Raw genomic sequence first — 13,620 nt, forward strand, 5'->3', positions numbered from 1 at the left:
CATCTGGGCCTGGACTTTTACCTGAGGGTAATTCTTTGATAGTATGAAGAATCTCCATAAGTGTAAATGGGGTGTCTATGGCGTCTCTGTCCTCATCTGAGAGCGACGGTAAGGAGGTTTCCGATAGATACTTGTGTATTTGCAGGGGGTCGTCTGTGTGGTTTTCTGTAGCAGTCGGTCTTAAAGGGCTCAGGTCTAAATTGTATAATGTCTGGTAGTAGCCCCTGAACGTGTTAGCAATATTGTTGGCGTCATGGTGGGTTGTACCTTGTGGATCTTTAATCTCATGTACATAAGACTTAAGTTTCCTGCAAACTAGTGCTCTAGCAAGCATTTTACCCGCCTTATCTCCCTGCTCAAAGAATTTTTGCTTCGTTAGGAGCGCTTTTTTATGTTGTTCTTCCTGTAAGTGAGTCATTAAGTCTGATCTAGCCTGCTCCAAATCACTCAAAGTGGTCGTGTTCGTGGGGTTAGATTTGTGTTGTCGTTCTAGGTGGGATATCAATGTTAATAAGTTGTGGAGTCTCTCTCTTTTAAGTCTATTCTGTCTCGCTCTCAGCTTTATGAGTTTTCTGCGTATCACACATTTATGTGCTTCCCACGTAGTTGTTAAAGGGAGGGCATCTGACATGTTAATGTGAAAGTATTCTTGGAGTGACTTGGTAAGGTCACTAGAAGTGACAGGATTGTCTAGTAGAGTGTCGTCCAGTCTCCAAACATAAGTGGAGATGGGGGACTCTGGCCAGTGGAGCGTACAGGAAACCGGTGCATGATCCGACCACAAGATATTGTGTATGGTGCTGTCTACTTCTGTGGTTAAGCCCATGGTGTCTGTGTAGATATAGTCTATCCTGGTATATTTATTGTGGGGATGGGAGTAGAAAGAGTAATCTCTTGTCTTTGGGTGTGTTATTCGCCAAATATCATGGATCACCATGTCCTTCAATTGGCGACTCATCTGCTTGAGTGTGTTCGGGGTGGCACTGGAGGTGCCATCAGATGTATCTAAAATGGGGTTCATGGGAACATTAAAGTCCCCACCCAGAAAGAGGACCCCTTTTTGGAGTTCTATAATCTTTTGTGACACTTTTTTAAGAAAAGAGGCCTGCACGGTGTTAGGGAAGTATGAGTTAGCAAAGGTTACAGGCCTATTATACAAAGGACCTACTAGTATGATGTATCTTCCCTCTGGGTCTCTCTCTACATGTGTGGGACTAAAGGAGGTCTTTGAATGGAGCAATATACCCACTCTCGCCTTCTTGGTCGGCCCTGACGCAAAGAAGGATTGTGTGTAATGCTTTTGAAACCACTTTGGCTCGTGTCCTTTCTTAAAGTGTGTTTCTTGGAGGAAGACTATATCTCCCCCATCCTTTGTAAGTCATTGAGTATTATAGATCTTTTGCCAGGGCTGTTTAGGCCCTTAGTGTTGATCGTAATTAGCTCAATCCCGTGGGATTGGTAGTCGGATTTGTGTTTTGGCATTGTACTGGGTGAGGGGGAGGGGGAAGGAGAAAAGGGAGGGTAAACGGGAACAATTAGCTCAAGGAAGGTGGTTAAGGTTTGGAGGTGAAATTCTTTCAAAGTCAACAAAATTTAATAGGAAGGCAAAACCTTGTAAGACTGAAACAAAAAGAACAATTCAAACACTTGTAACAATCAATACAGAATGTAACAATACAACAATAGAAATAATATCACTAGGGGAATTGTCCCTAGTCCATTGCCTTTGATACTTGAGTTTTGAATAGTGATGTGAGTTTGTTGGGTGTGTGTATGTGTAATGTCAGCTGTGGCAGTATGCGTTGTGTGTGGGAGAGTGAGCGTGGGAGCGCTGCATAGAGTGAAATTGTTAACTTAGATGTAATTTAAAACACAGAGTCAGATTAAAGGTTGTGGTGGGGTCGGTAGTAATGTGTCCCCTATTTCTTTCTGAACTTTTATGGGTTGAGCTGGGGGATATGGATTGCATGTAACTTTTGCTCTTTTAACTTAAGAAACATAGGCCTCTAGTTATCAACGCGTCTACTTTACCTGCCTTCGCCGGCCCAATACGCCCGCCTAAGCTCGCCTCACATCGCCACCGCGGACCTGAAAAATCTCGCCAAAGTTATCAATAAATCTGTCAAAAAGCCGCGCACCAAGTACTGGGCGATGAGCAGCGGACTGTGATAGTTATCACTCATCCGATCTCGCTGCTCTTCGGCTTTTTGACAGCTTTATTGATGAGATGTCACTAAGCACTCACACTAACTATACTGTTCTACCCCCTATACCGGCGCCCCGGAGCCCCCCGCAACTAAATAAAGTTATTAACCCCTAAACCGCCGCTCCTAGACCCTGCTGCAACTCTTAAAAATGTATTAACCCCTAAACCGCCGCTCCCGGACACCGCCGCCACCTACATTATACCTAGTAACCCCTATCCTGCCCCCCCCATACCGCCGCCCTCTATAATAAAGTTATTAACCCCTATCATGCGGATCCCGGACCTCGCCGCAACTAAATAAATAGTTTAACCCCTAAACCGCAGTTCCCGGACCCCGCCGCAACCTATATTAAACTTATAAACCCCTAATCTGCCCCCCCCCTACACCGTCGCCAACTATAATAAATTTATTAACTCCTAAACCTAAGTCTAACACTAACCCTAACACCCCCTAACTTAAATAGTAATTAAATACATATAAATAATATTTATCTTAATAACTAAATTAATCCTATTTAAATCTAAATACTTACCTTTAAAATAAACTCTAATATAGCTACAATATAAATAATAATTATATTGTAGCTATCTTAGGATTTATTTTTATTTTACAGGCAACTTTCAATTTTTTTTTAACTAGGTACAATAGCTATTAAATAGTTATTAAATATTTAATAGCTACCTAGCTAAAATAAAGAGAAATTTACCTGTAAAATAAAAACTAACCTAAGTTACAATTACACCTAACACTACACTATCATTAACTAAATTATTCCTATTTAAACTAAATACTTACCTGTAAAATAAACCCTAAGATACCTACAATGTAATTAATAATTACATTGTAGCTATTTTAGGATTTATATTTATTTTACTGGTAACTATGTATTTATTTTAGCTAGTTAGAATACTTATTAAATAGTTATTAACTATTTAATAACTACCTAGCTAAAAGAAATACAAAATTACCTGTAAAATAAATCCTAAGCTAAGTTACAATTAAACCTAACACTACACTATCATTAAATTAATTAAATAAATTACCTACAAATAACTACAATTAAATTCAATTAAATAAACTAACTAAAGTACAAAAAATAAAAAAGCTAAGTTCCAAAAAAAAAACAATAAAAACCAAATATTTAAAAAATATTACAACAATTTTAAGCTACTTACACCTAATCTATGCACCCTAATAAAATAACAAAGCCCCCCACAATAAAAAAATGCCCTACCCTATTCTACATTAAAAAGTTACCAGCTCTTTTACCTTACTAGCCCTTAAAAGGGCCTTTTGCGGGGCATGCCCCAAAGAAAACAGCTCTTTTGCCTGTAAAAAAAAAATACAGCCCCCCCAACATTAAAACCCACCACCCACATACCCCTAATCTAACCCAAACCCCCCTTAAATAAACCTAACACTACCCCCCTGAAGATCATCCTACCTTTAGCCGTCTTCAGCCAGCCGACCCACCAATGGAATTGAAGAAGAGATCCGGAGCGGTAGAAGTTATCATCCAAGGGGCGCTGAAGAGGTCTTCCATCCGATTGAAGTCTTCATCCAAGCGGCGTCTTCAATCTTCATCCATCCGGATCGGAGCGGAGCCATCTTCAGACGAGCCGACGAGGAGCCATCCTCTTCTTCCTGACGACTAACGACGAATGACGGTACCTTTAAGTGACATCATCTAAGATGGCATCCCTTCAATTCCGATTGGCTGATAGGATTCTATCAGCCAATCGGAATTAAGGTATTTATTTAGTTGCGGCGAGTTACGGGACCCGCAGGATAGGGGTTAATAAATTTATTATAGAGGGCGGCGGTATAGGGAGGCAGGATAGGGGTTAAAAAATTTATTATAGAGGGCGGCGGTATAGGGGTGGCAGGATAGGGGTTACTAGGTATAATGTAGGTGGCGGCGGTGTCCGGAAGCGGCGGTTTAGGGGTTAATACATTTATTATAGTTGCGGCGGGGTCTATGAGCGGTGGTTTAGGGGTTAATAACTTTATTGAGTTGCGGGGGGCTCCGGGGGCGCCGGTATAGGGGGTAATACATTTATTTCGTTGCGGCGGTGTAGGGGGGGCAGATTAGGGGTGTTTAGACTCGGGGTACATGTTAGGGTGTTAGGTGTAGATGTTTCCTAATGGAATCAATGGGATGTCTGGCAACAGCGAACATGAACTTTCGCTATGGTCAGACTCCCATTGATTCCTATGGGATCCGCCGTCTCCAGGGCGGCGGTTTGAAAACCAGGTATGCTGGGCCGGAAAAGTGCCGAGCATACCTGCTAGTTTTTTGATAACTAGCAAAAGTAGTCAGATAGTGCCAAACTTGTGTGCAGAACATCTGTAGTGACGTAAGAATTGATCTGTGTCGGACTGAGTCCGGCGGATCGAAGCTTAAGTCACTAAATTCTACTTTTGCCCGTGTCTAGGGCTTGATAACTAAGGCGAATCAGCCTCGCCACAAATACGCTGTGGAATTCCAGCGTATTTGAGGTTGACGGCTTGATAACTAGGGGCCAGTGTGTGTAATGTTGATGACCAGTGAGTATATAATAAAGGCAAAAACATTATAACATACACTGAAAGTTAAATAGCAATCACTTATCTGTAACTTCGATGAGGATGATATACAGTCTCTGACCAAGTGATAAACTATATTCCACCAGAAGTAAGACCCCCAGCATCACTAGACCCCTCCTCCATGCAACGCATCCCAAGGATCAAGATGACCCCTTTAGGAGTGAGCACAAGGGGTTAATGACAGATCAGGAGTCATATTTTGTAGGTCACATCTGCCCCTACGAGACCGGTTCTTTTGATGCGGCATGATCTTCTTGTAAGTGAGCTTGATTGAGAGATTCAGGTTTTTGTTGAAAGCTGGTACATCAGATAGAGTCCGGAACACTGTAGTAGTGTTATCCTTTGTGGCTATAATACAGGTTGGGAAACCATATCTGTAAGGGATGTTATTATATCTGAGAGCCATTGTGATAAACTTCAAGTCCCTTCTTTTCTGCAGGGTGGCGGGGCAGATATTTGGGTATATCTGTACTTCTATCCCAGCATGTGTAAGGGGGCTTTGTTCCTGGATCCCTTCAGTATCTCCTCTTTGTCTTGGAAAGAGAGCAGTCCCACTATCAGGTTCCTTGGCAGTGCCTTCGCAGACGGTCTCGGGTGCAGAGCCCGATGTGCTCTCTCTATAGGGACATCCGGCACCGCTGGAGTATCCTTAGCTGTTCAGAAGAGGCTTTGTAAATGGCCTGTCAGGGTCGATGGAGATACAAACTCTGGGATTCCACGGATCCTAAGATTGTTTCTGTGACTCCTGTTTTCCAGGTCTTCCATTCTATCCATAAGGTTATGCAGCATTTCTGAGTGAATCTGTATATTATACGAGTGCAAATGTATATCAGCTTGCTGAGTCTCCTGTCTCTCCTCCACGTTTGAAACTCTATGTTCCAGAGCTGTAATGTCCTTCTTAAATTCACCAAATAGGTCTTTAACTTCCTGCATGGCCTCCCTGATGTAATCCTTGGAAGCGAAGTATTTAAGATCACCTTTAGTGACCTGCTGCATAGTATCAGAGCTTTCCCTATGCATCTGAGCTTCCACCTCCTGATGCTGCTTAGGTTGAGGATCATTTGGGGGTGTCATGGCAGGTTCAGCTGGTTTGAGATAATTGTTCATGGTGGACAGCTTGTAGTCTTTTGTAGATTTTCGCGTTCTTTTGTTTGGCATCCCGCCCCACATGGGCCCTGAACCTTTCTCAGGATATAGTTTAATACAGGACAGGGTCAGGCCTGTGTAACAAGCTTAATGTTTAATATAACTATGTAGGGATGTGTGCAGTATTTTGCTCCCCAAGAGAGAACCTGCTTCAGAGTGATGGCTTTTATATTTTATTAGTGCCTTAACTGTAGTATCTGCCTGCGCTTTAGCTTTAATAATTCCCCTGGGGAGTCCTGAATGTTTAAAAGAGGAGGTCTATAGTGGTTTATGTAAGGGAGATGTCCGTAAAACCACTCACAGGGAGTCAGCACCTAAGCCCGGTTCTCACTTAACTTATATCTCCTGTGTGCTGCCCAGGCTGTGATCCTGAGCAATAAGGAGATCCTAGATGGCCGCACTCTTTCCCTTCTTACCTGATCCCAGTGACTGTGCAAAGTTCCTGTCTGCTTTGTGAGCTGCAATTACTCCGGTTACTCAGGCATTGAGCGCAGAGAGTAAGATGTGGCCTGCTCGTTATCAGAGATTTGCTCCCCAGATGTCGCCGATCCGTCCTCTATTCACTCCAAGCCCCACCTGATGTTTAGGCCCTGTGGCGCAGTTGCGCCATGCTTTGGCAGCACCCGGTCTATAGCTTACGGCCCAAAAATTGAGATGAAAGGCAATGCAGGGATGTCCCCACTGCCACAGCTGCTATTTAAGGTTATGTGGTATGATAGTCACCCTTTATGAGCGGCATCTGGACTTAGGGCTCCGGCGCTATCTATCTACGCAGCCATATTCCTGTGCGGCCAAGCTCCGCCCCCTGGAAAACTTATTTTTACACCAAAGTTATTAATGCAAGGGAAAATTAATGAAAAATACAGATTAAACATTTAAAACAATATGAAGAGGACGGCTTATTCAGTTTAGAGTTTAATAAGGGCAAAACTGACAGGTGAATGCTTTCAGTGATGTTTTAAAAGACAGATTGAATGTTTACAAGGATGTGTAGCAGTTAAAAGGATAGCAGTTGTGATGAAAGATAATCAAGGAAAAAAGTAGTAAACACATCATAATTGTAATACAACTGTGCTTCTGTTTTTGGGTAAGAGCAAGGCTAGTCCATCCTTAAGGCACAAGTCAATCAAATGTTAAAAATGTATAGACCTTGCATGTCATCAACTGTCATACGTTCATTTTAAGCTGCATATATATTTTAATAAACTATCCTTACATTGTCTGTTGTCCAGGAAAGTGAACTGGACAACCCTTAGGCCTTGGATATGATGAATGGGAATTATGGACAGGGGGAATAAAGTTTATATATTAGTTTTCTCTTTTATGCATTTGTAAAATATTGTGTTGAAAGGCAGGTAGTTAAAATTAAGTGGAGGTTAAGGAAAAAGTAATTAAAAGAGAAAATATTCTTGGGGTTGGACATGGCTCATATTTCTTCACAGTGAAGTTGTTAGCAAAGAAGTGGGAGCATAGTATAAATTGTATGCAAAAAAAGTGATTTTAGGAATAAGTTACATCCATAACAATTCAGCATTATAAAAAAGTTTATTTGCTTAGAATGCCACTGTTGGGGGTTAGAAAACAAGAGCATAAAACTGTGGAGGCAATCACGGTCAACTGCTGTGGTTAGTTTATTGTTACAATAAGAGATGGGCTGATTAGGCTCAGAAAACAGCTCTCTCTGTAGATTGCCATTGACCCTTGTTAAAGGGACATGCCACCCTCAATTTTTCTTTTATGATTTAGAAAGAGAATGCAATTTTAAACATCTTTCTAGTTTACTTATATTATCTAATTTGTTTTATTATCTTGTTATTCTTTGATGAAAAGCATATCTAGATATGCTCACTATCTGCTGATTGGTTGCTGCACATAGAAGCCTCGTGTGATTGGCTCACAATGTGCATTGCTTTTTCTTCAACTAAGGATATTTAAAAAATGAAGCAAAATAAATAATGGAAGTAAATTGTAATGTTGTTTAATTTTCTATTCTCTATCTGAATCATGAAAGAAAGATTTTAGGTTTAGTGGCCCTTTAAGGATGAAGAGTGAAAAAGTGAAATCTAGGTTTTAAATACAGATACACTAAAAACAAGACAAATCGACAGATAATGGACTAGATTACTAATTGCTTATGAGGCTGCCGAGGGGGGCTTGTTGTAAAGGTGAGAACATGGCTTCAACTTATGAAGCTGCATAAGCAGTTTTGGGGCCATTTCTGAACAGGTTCACTCATGCAATCCTGCAACCAAAAGTTAAGAAGCACCAGTCAAACAACTGTTGCTTCTCAATATTGGATGTTTGTGGATGTCAGACAATCCAGACTCATTTACAGTGGGACAAAAAAGTATTTAGTCAGCCACCAATTGTGCAAGTTCTCCCACTTAAGAAGATGAGAGAGGCCTGTAATTTTCATCATAGGTATACCTCAACTACGAGAGACAAAATGTGGAAACAAATCCAGACAATCACACTGTCTGATTTGGAAAGAATTTATTTGCAAATTATGGTCTAAAATAAGTATTTGATCAATATCAAAAGTTCATCTAAATACTTTGTTATATATACTTTGTTGGCAATGACAGAGGTCAAACGTTTTCCGTAAGTCTTCACTAGGTTGTTACACACTGTTGCTGGTATGTTGGCCCATTCCTGCATTCAGATTTCCTCTAGAGCAGTGATGTTTTGGGCCTGTCGCTGGGCAACACAGACTTTCAACTCCCTCCAAAGGTTTTCTATGGAGTTGAGATCTGGAGACTGGCTAGGCAACTCCAGGACCTTGAAATGCTTCTTACGAAGCCACTCCTTCGTTGCCCGGGCAGTGTGTTTGGGATCATTGTGATGCTGAAAGACCCAGCCACGTTTCATATTCAATGCCCTTGCTGATGAAAGGAGGTTTGCACTCAAAATCTCACGATACATGGCCCCATTCATTCTTTCATGTACACGGATCAGTCATCCTGTTCCCTTTTGCAGAGAAACAGCCCCAAAGCATGATGTTGCCACCCCCATGCTTCCCAGTAGGTATGGTGTTCTCACGACGAGTTGTGTTTCTACCAAACAGTTCTACTTTGGTTTCATCTGACCATATGACATTCTCCCAATCTGCTTCTGGATCATCCAAATGCTCTCTAGCATACTTCAGATGGGCCCGGACATGTACTGGCTTAAGCAGGGGGACACGTCTGGCACTGCAGGATCTGAGTCCCTGGCGGCGTAGTGTGTTACTGATGGTAGCCTTTGTTATGTTGGTCCCAGCTCTCTGCAGGTCATTCACTAGGTTCCCCGTGTGGTTCTGGGATGTTTGCTCATCGTTCTTGTGATCATTTTGACCCCACGGGGTGAGATCTTGTGTGGAGCCCCAGATTGAGGGAGATTATCAGTGGTCTTGTATGTCTTAAATTTTCTAATTATTGCTCCCACAGTTGATTTCTTCACACCAAGCTGCTTGCCTATTGCAGATTCCGTCTTCCCAGTCTGGTGCAGGTCTACCATTTTGTTTATGGTGTCCTTCGACAACTCTTTGGTCTTCACCATAGTGGAGTTTGGAGTGTGACTGTTTGAGGTTGTGGACAGGTGTCTTTTATACTGATAACAAGTTCAAACAGGTGCCATTAATACAGGTAATCAGTGGAGGACAGAGGAGCCTCTTAAAGAAGAAGATACAGGTCTGTGAGAGCCAGAAATCTTGCTTGTTTGTAGGTGACCAAATACTTATTTTCCACCATAATATGCAAATAAATTCTTTCCAAATCAGACAATGTGATTGTCTGGATTTGTTTCCACATTTTGTCTCTCATAGTTGAGGTATACCTATGATGAAAATTACAGGCCTCTCTCATCTTCTTAAGTGGGAGAACTTGCACAATTGGTGGCTGACTAAATACTTTTTTGCCCCACTGTATACAGAATGACTGACAAGCCCTGCTCACCCTAAATTGGTTGCATGAAAGCAGGGAGCGGGGTTGCATGATCAATTGCTCTGCAATCTTAAATTCCTGCAGCCAATGCTGCTCAGCTGGCCCTGAAGGCTTGCAAATAGGCTCTTCTAGGATAACCTTGTCCATACAAACAATACTAAATCCCGATCCATGTATGCAATTGAGCAGAACATCTCTATGTAAAAAAGGAAGATATTTCCTAAGTATTCACACCCCACTGTAAAGGGACTTTAAGCAACTAGTCAAGATGCCTGTCCCTTGACAAGCTAGGGAGTGTGCCTCTGTCATGTGCAAGCACAGTCATGTTATTTTCCTATTCATTTTAAGTAAGTTCTATGAAATCTCATGAGATCAGAGGAAAGGCATAGCATTTTTTTCAAACTTGCAACTATACAGCAGCTGAAGAATAACTCTTTAAACAGCATTTACTATTGTGAGCTGAAGACATTTTTAGGTAAATTCATGTCCGCCTGGCATTCGATAAATTGACCCCATAGAGTGACATAGATACAAAAACAAAGGGACAGAGAGAAAAACGAAACACATACTTTGTATAGTGCATAATTTAAACAACGTATTTTAAAATATTTAATACATGAGATAACTTTGTAGAATGGGGCTACAATGCCATCTTAGGGTTCTGATGGTGGCCAAGTGTTATGACTGCGGGTTGCCATGATGCTGTTTTGATGCAAGTTGCTATGACACCGGGTTGCCTAGTCACAATTGTTTTGACGCAGTCATTCTGTGGACGCAGTCCATCTCGCATCATTCTCAAAACATCGTTCTCGTGTCATATTTGGTGCCTTTTTTGCCATTAAGTTTCTCTGTCTCTTTGCCCTAGTATTGAATTATCTTGTGGGTGTGCATTGAACTATTATTTTTGATTATCTCATTCTGGCTTGTGACTTGGAACTCCTTTGACCATTCTTCCGCCTGCTGATTCTACTCTGTTTGTTGCCCTATTGGTTCTGACCTTGGATTTCCCTGACTAAGCTTTTGGACTCTGATTCTGTTTCCTGTGATTGTTTGGTTTGACCCCTGGCTTGTCGACTCTGCCTTGACTTCCCTTGTCACTTCCTGGTACTTAGTTTCTTGCTATTCTCCTGGCACTAAGTCATCCTTCTCCTGGGTCCTATCGCTATCATCTCAAAGATTTTTGTTATCATTCCACTTGACGTCGGGATAACAAGACTATTGGCCAGGATTGGTTTGATAGTGAAATAACTTAAGGATCCTAACACCAAGCTTCATAACTGCATTCTCCATGGGGTAGATTTATTAATGGTCGAGCGGACATGATTTGCTATAGCGAATCCCATCTGCTCAACCTCGCTAAATGCCGACAGCATACGCTGTTGGCATTTAACATTGCACAAGCATTTCTAGTGAAATGCTTGTGCAATGCTGCCCTCTGTTCACTGGCGACCAATAAGCCGCTAGCAGGGGTCTTCAATCATCCCGATCGTATCTGATCGGGATGATTTCAGTCCACCACCTAAAAGGTGGCTGAGAAGTTAAGAAGCAGCGGTCTTCTAACCACTACTTCTTAACTTCCATTTCTGGCGGACCAGAAATGATGGGGCTTTGATTCATCATCCACTGCTTAATAGATCAACCCCATGTGTTATTATTTTATATTGCAACGTTGCATATTTTAATATAATGTGAATCCTACAATGATAGTGAATTTCGTTACACTATTTCTTCTTTTTCAAATGCATACAGTGTTATGACATTACTAATAATTTATACTGTAACCGGAAAGTACTTAAGAAAAATTAAAATAGTTATTGTATGAATGGTTTGCTATAGTTGTTTTAGACATAGCTATGTTTTGTGATAAAAGGTGCCTGTGTTGTTATACATTAACGGCTAGATTACAAGTGGAGCGCTAATTTATCACACTTTTATGGGCGTGCGATAAATAACCAGCCATTAGAGCTCCAAAATTAATCAGAGATCAAATCTCTGGTTAATTTTCTAAACGTCCCCCAAATTGGTTGGTAACAATAAAAAAATTAATTTAAATAAATAAATAAATAATAACAGTACAAAGGAGTTTTTAGGGCTTGAAGTTGGAGGATGTGGGGTGTTAGAAAAAAACGGCACTGAAAAGTGCCTTTACATTGCGGTCTATGGGGACTGTGTGTTCTTTATAAATGTATATGCTTATATACAGTACATATACTGTATATATATTGATGTGCTAATATGTGTATATACACATATAAACACATAAATATATGTATATATTCATATATATATATATATATATATATATATATATATATATAGGCAAAAAGAGTCAGTTGCACTCTCACGAACAGTTCTCCAAGGGCCAGGGTGCTAGAGTATATGAAATGTAGCAAAACAGGAAACAGCACTTGGACTTAAGTTTTAAACAGATAGTTTAATCAGCATTCCCCGAAATGTTACCGATTAAACCATCTGTTTAAAATTTAAGTCCAGAGAGTGCTGTTTCCTGTTTTGCTATATACATATATATATATATATATATATATATATATATATATACAGTAGGTAACCGGTATCAATTGAGCTGAATAATGCAAAGACACGGTCGGCTACCGGATATGACATTATGCGTGTCAAGGTTCCGGGAATGGCTAATGCGTGTCACAGTACCGGAAGTGTTTGGATGCAGTGAAACGGATGAATGGTATCGCAGTACTGGGTTCTATATAAGGTGAGAACTCAGGCTAATTATTAACCTCTGATGAAGAAGGGACTTAGACAGATTTAGCCCTTCGAAACGCATAAGGTTTTTTGTTCTAAGGGAAGGATTACCCCCACTGAAAACCCCAGAGCTTTGTTGGGAATGATTTGTGAAATAGAGAAATGAGAAAAAATCACCTGCTTGTGTGCATTGCACATTTCCAGCTCTGTTTGATTTATGTGCCGATTTCATACCTCATGTTTTGAGGACTTTAAATGTGAGTTGTATTTACCTGCTTGCTTTTAATGTGTGTTCATTAAAACGGTGTTACACTATGTACTTCTGTTTGGCTTCTTTTATATAACGTGGATTGAGATCGAAAGTTTCCATCTACCAGAGAACAAAAGTGGCAAGTTGTGAAAACACAAGAAATCCTACTTCCGATGGATCCATACTTCAGGGGGTACCAAACTTCTCCGCGATACTGATTCATCCTTACCTCATATGATTGAGGTTGCTTAAAGTAAGTGCAAACCCAAGGGGGAGCGTTATATGAAGATACAATTTCAATAACATCTGCTGACTGTGTGGTTGCTTTTATGGACATTATGCTTTTATAAACCCTTGTTTTATAATTGTATCATTATTTATTATAAATACCTTTTATCGCATATTGTATAATTAACTGGTTTCTCTTTAAGGTTTAGGCGACCTATCTATACCTGGATATTTCTGAGCTCTGTTGTATATAGCGCCATCCTGCCTTTCTTTTGTTCCTATATATATATAAATATATATAAAATATTTGCTGACCAGCATTGTGTGACTTACCCTCTTTGCTGCTCTAAGTTGTGTGATTATACTGCATGCTCAGCTAAATTAAATATTTTTTTCCAAAAAAAATCTTTATTTTCCCATTTGAGTTATAAAATTGGCAATCCAGATATTCAACATGCATCTCTTTGTAAGGTGATATCCAAAACAAAGAGTTTTCTATGCTGGAGGGTTTTCTAACCTTAATCAAACACCGTCTAATTTGGCTTTTCTCTTAATCCCTGAA

This window comes from Bombina bombina, chromosome 4 (genome assembly GCF_027579735.1).
Source record: "Bombina bombina isolate aBomBom1 chromosome 4, aBomBom1.pri, whole genome shotgun sequence".
Classification (NCBI taxonomy): Eukaryota; Metazoa; Chordata; class Amphibia; order Anura; family Bombinatoridae; genus Bombina; species Bombina bombina.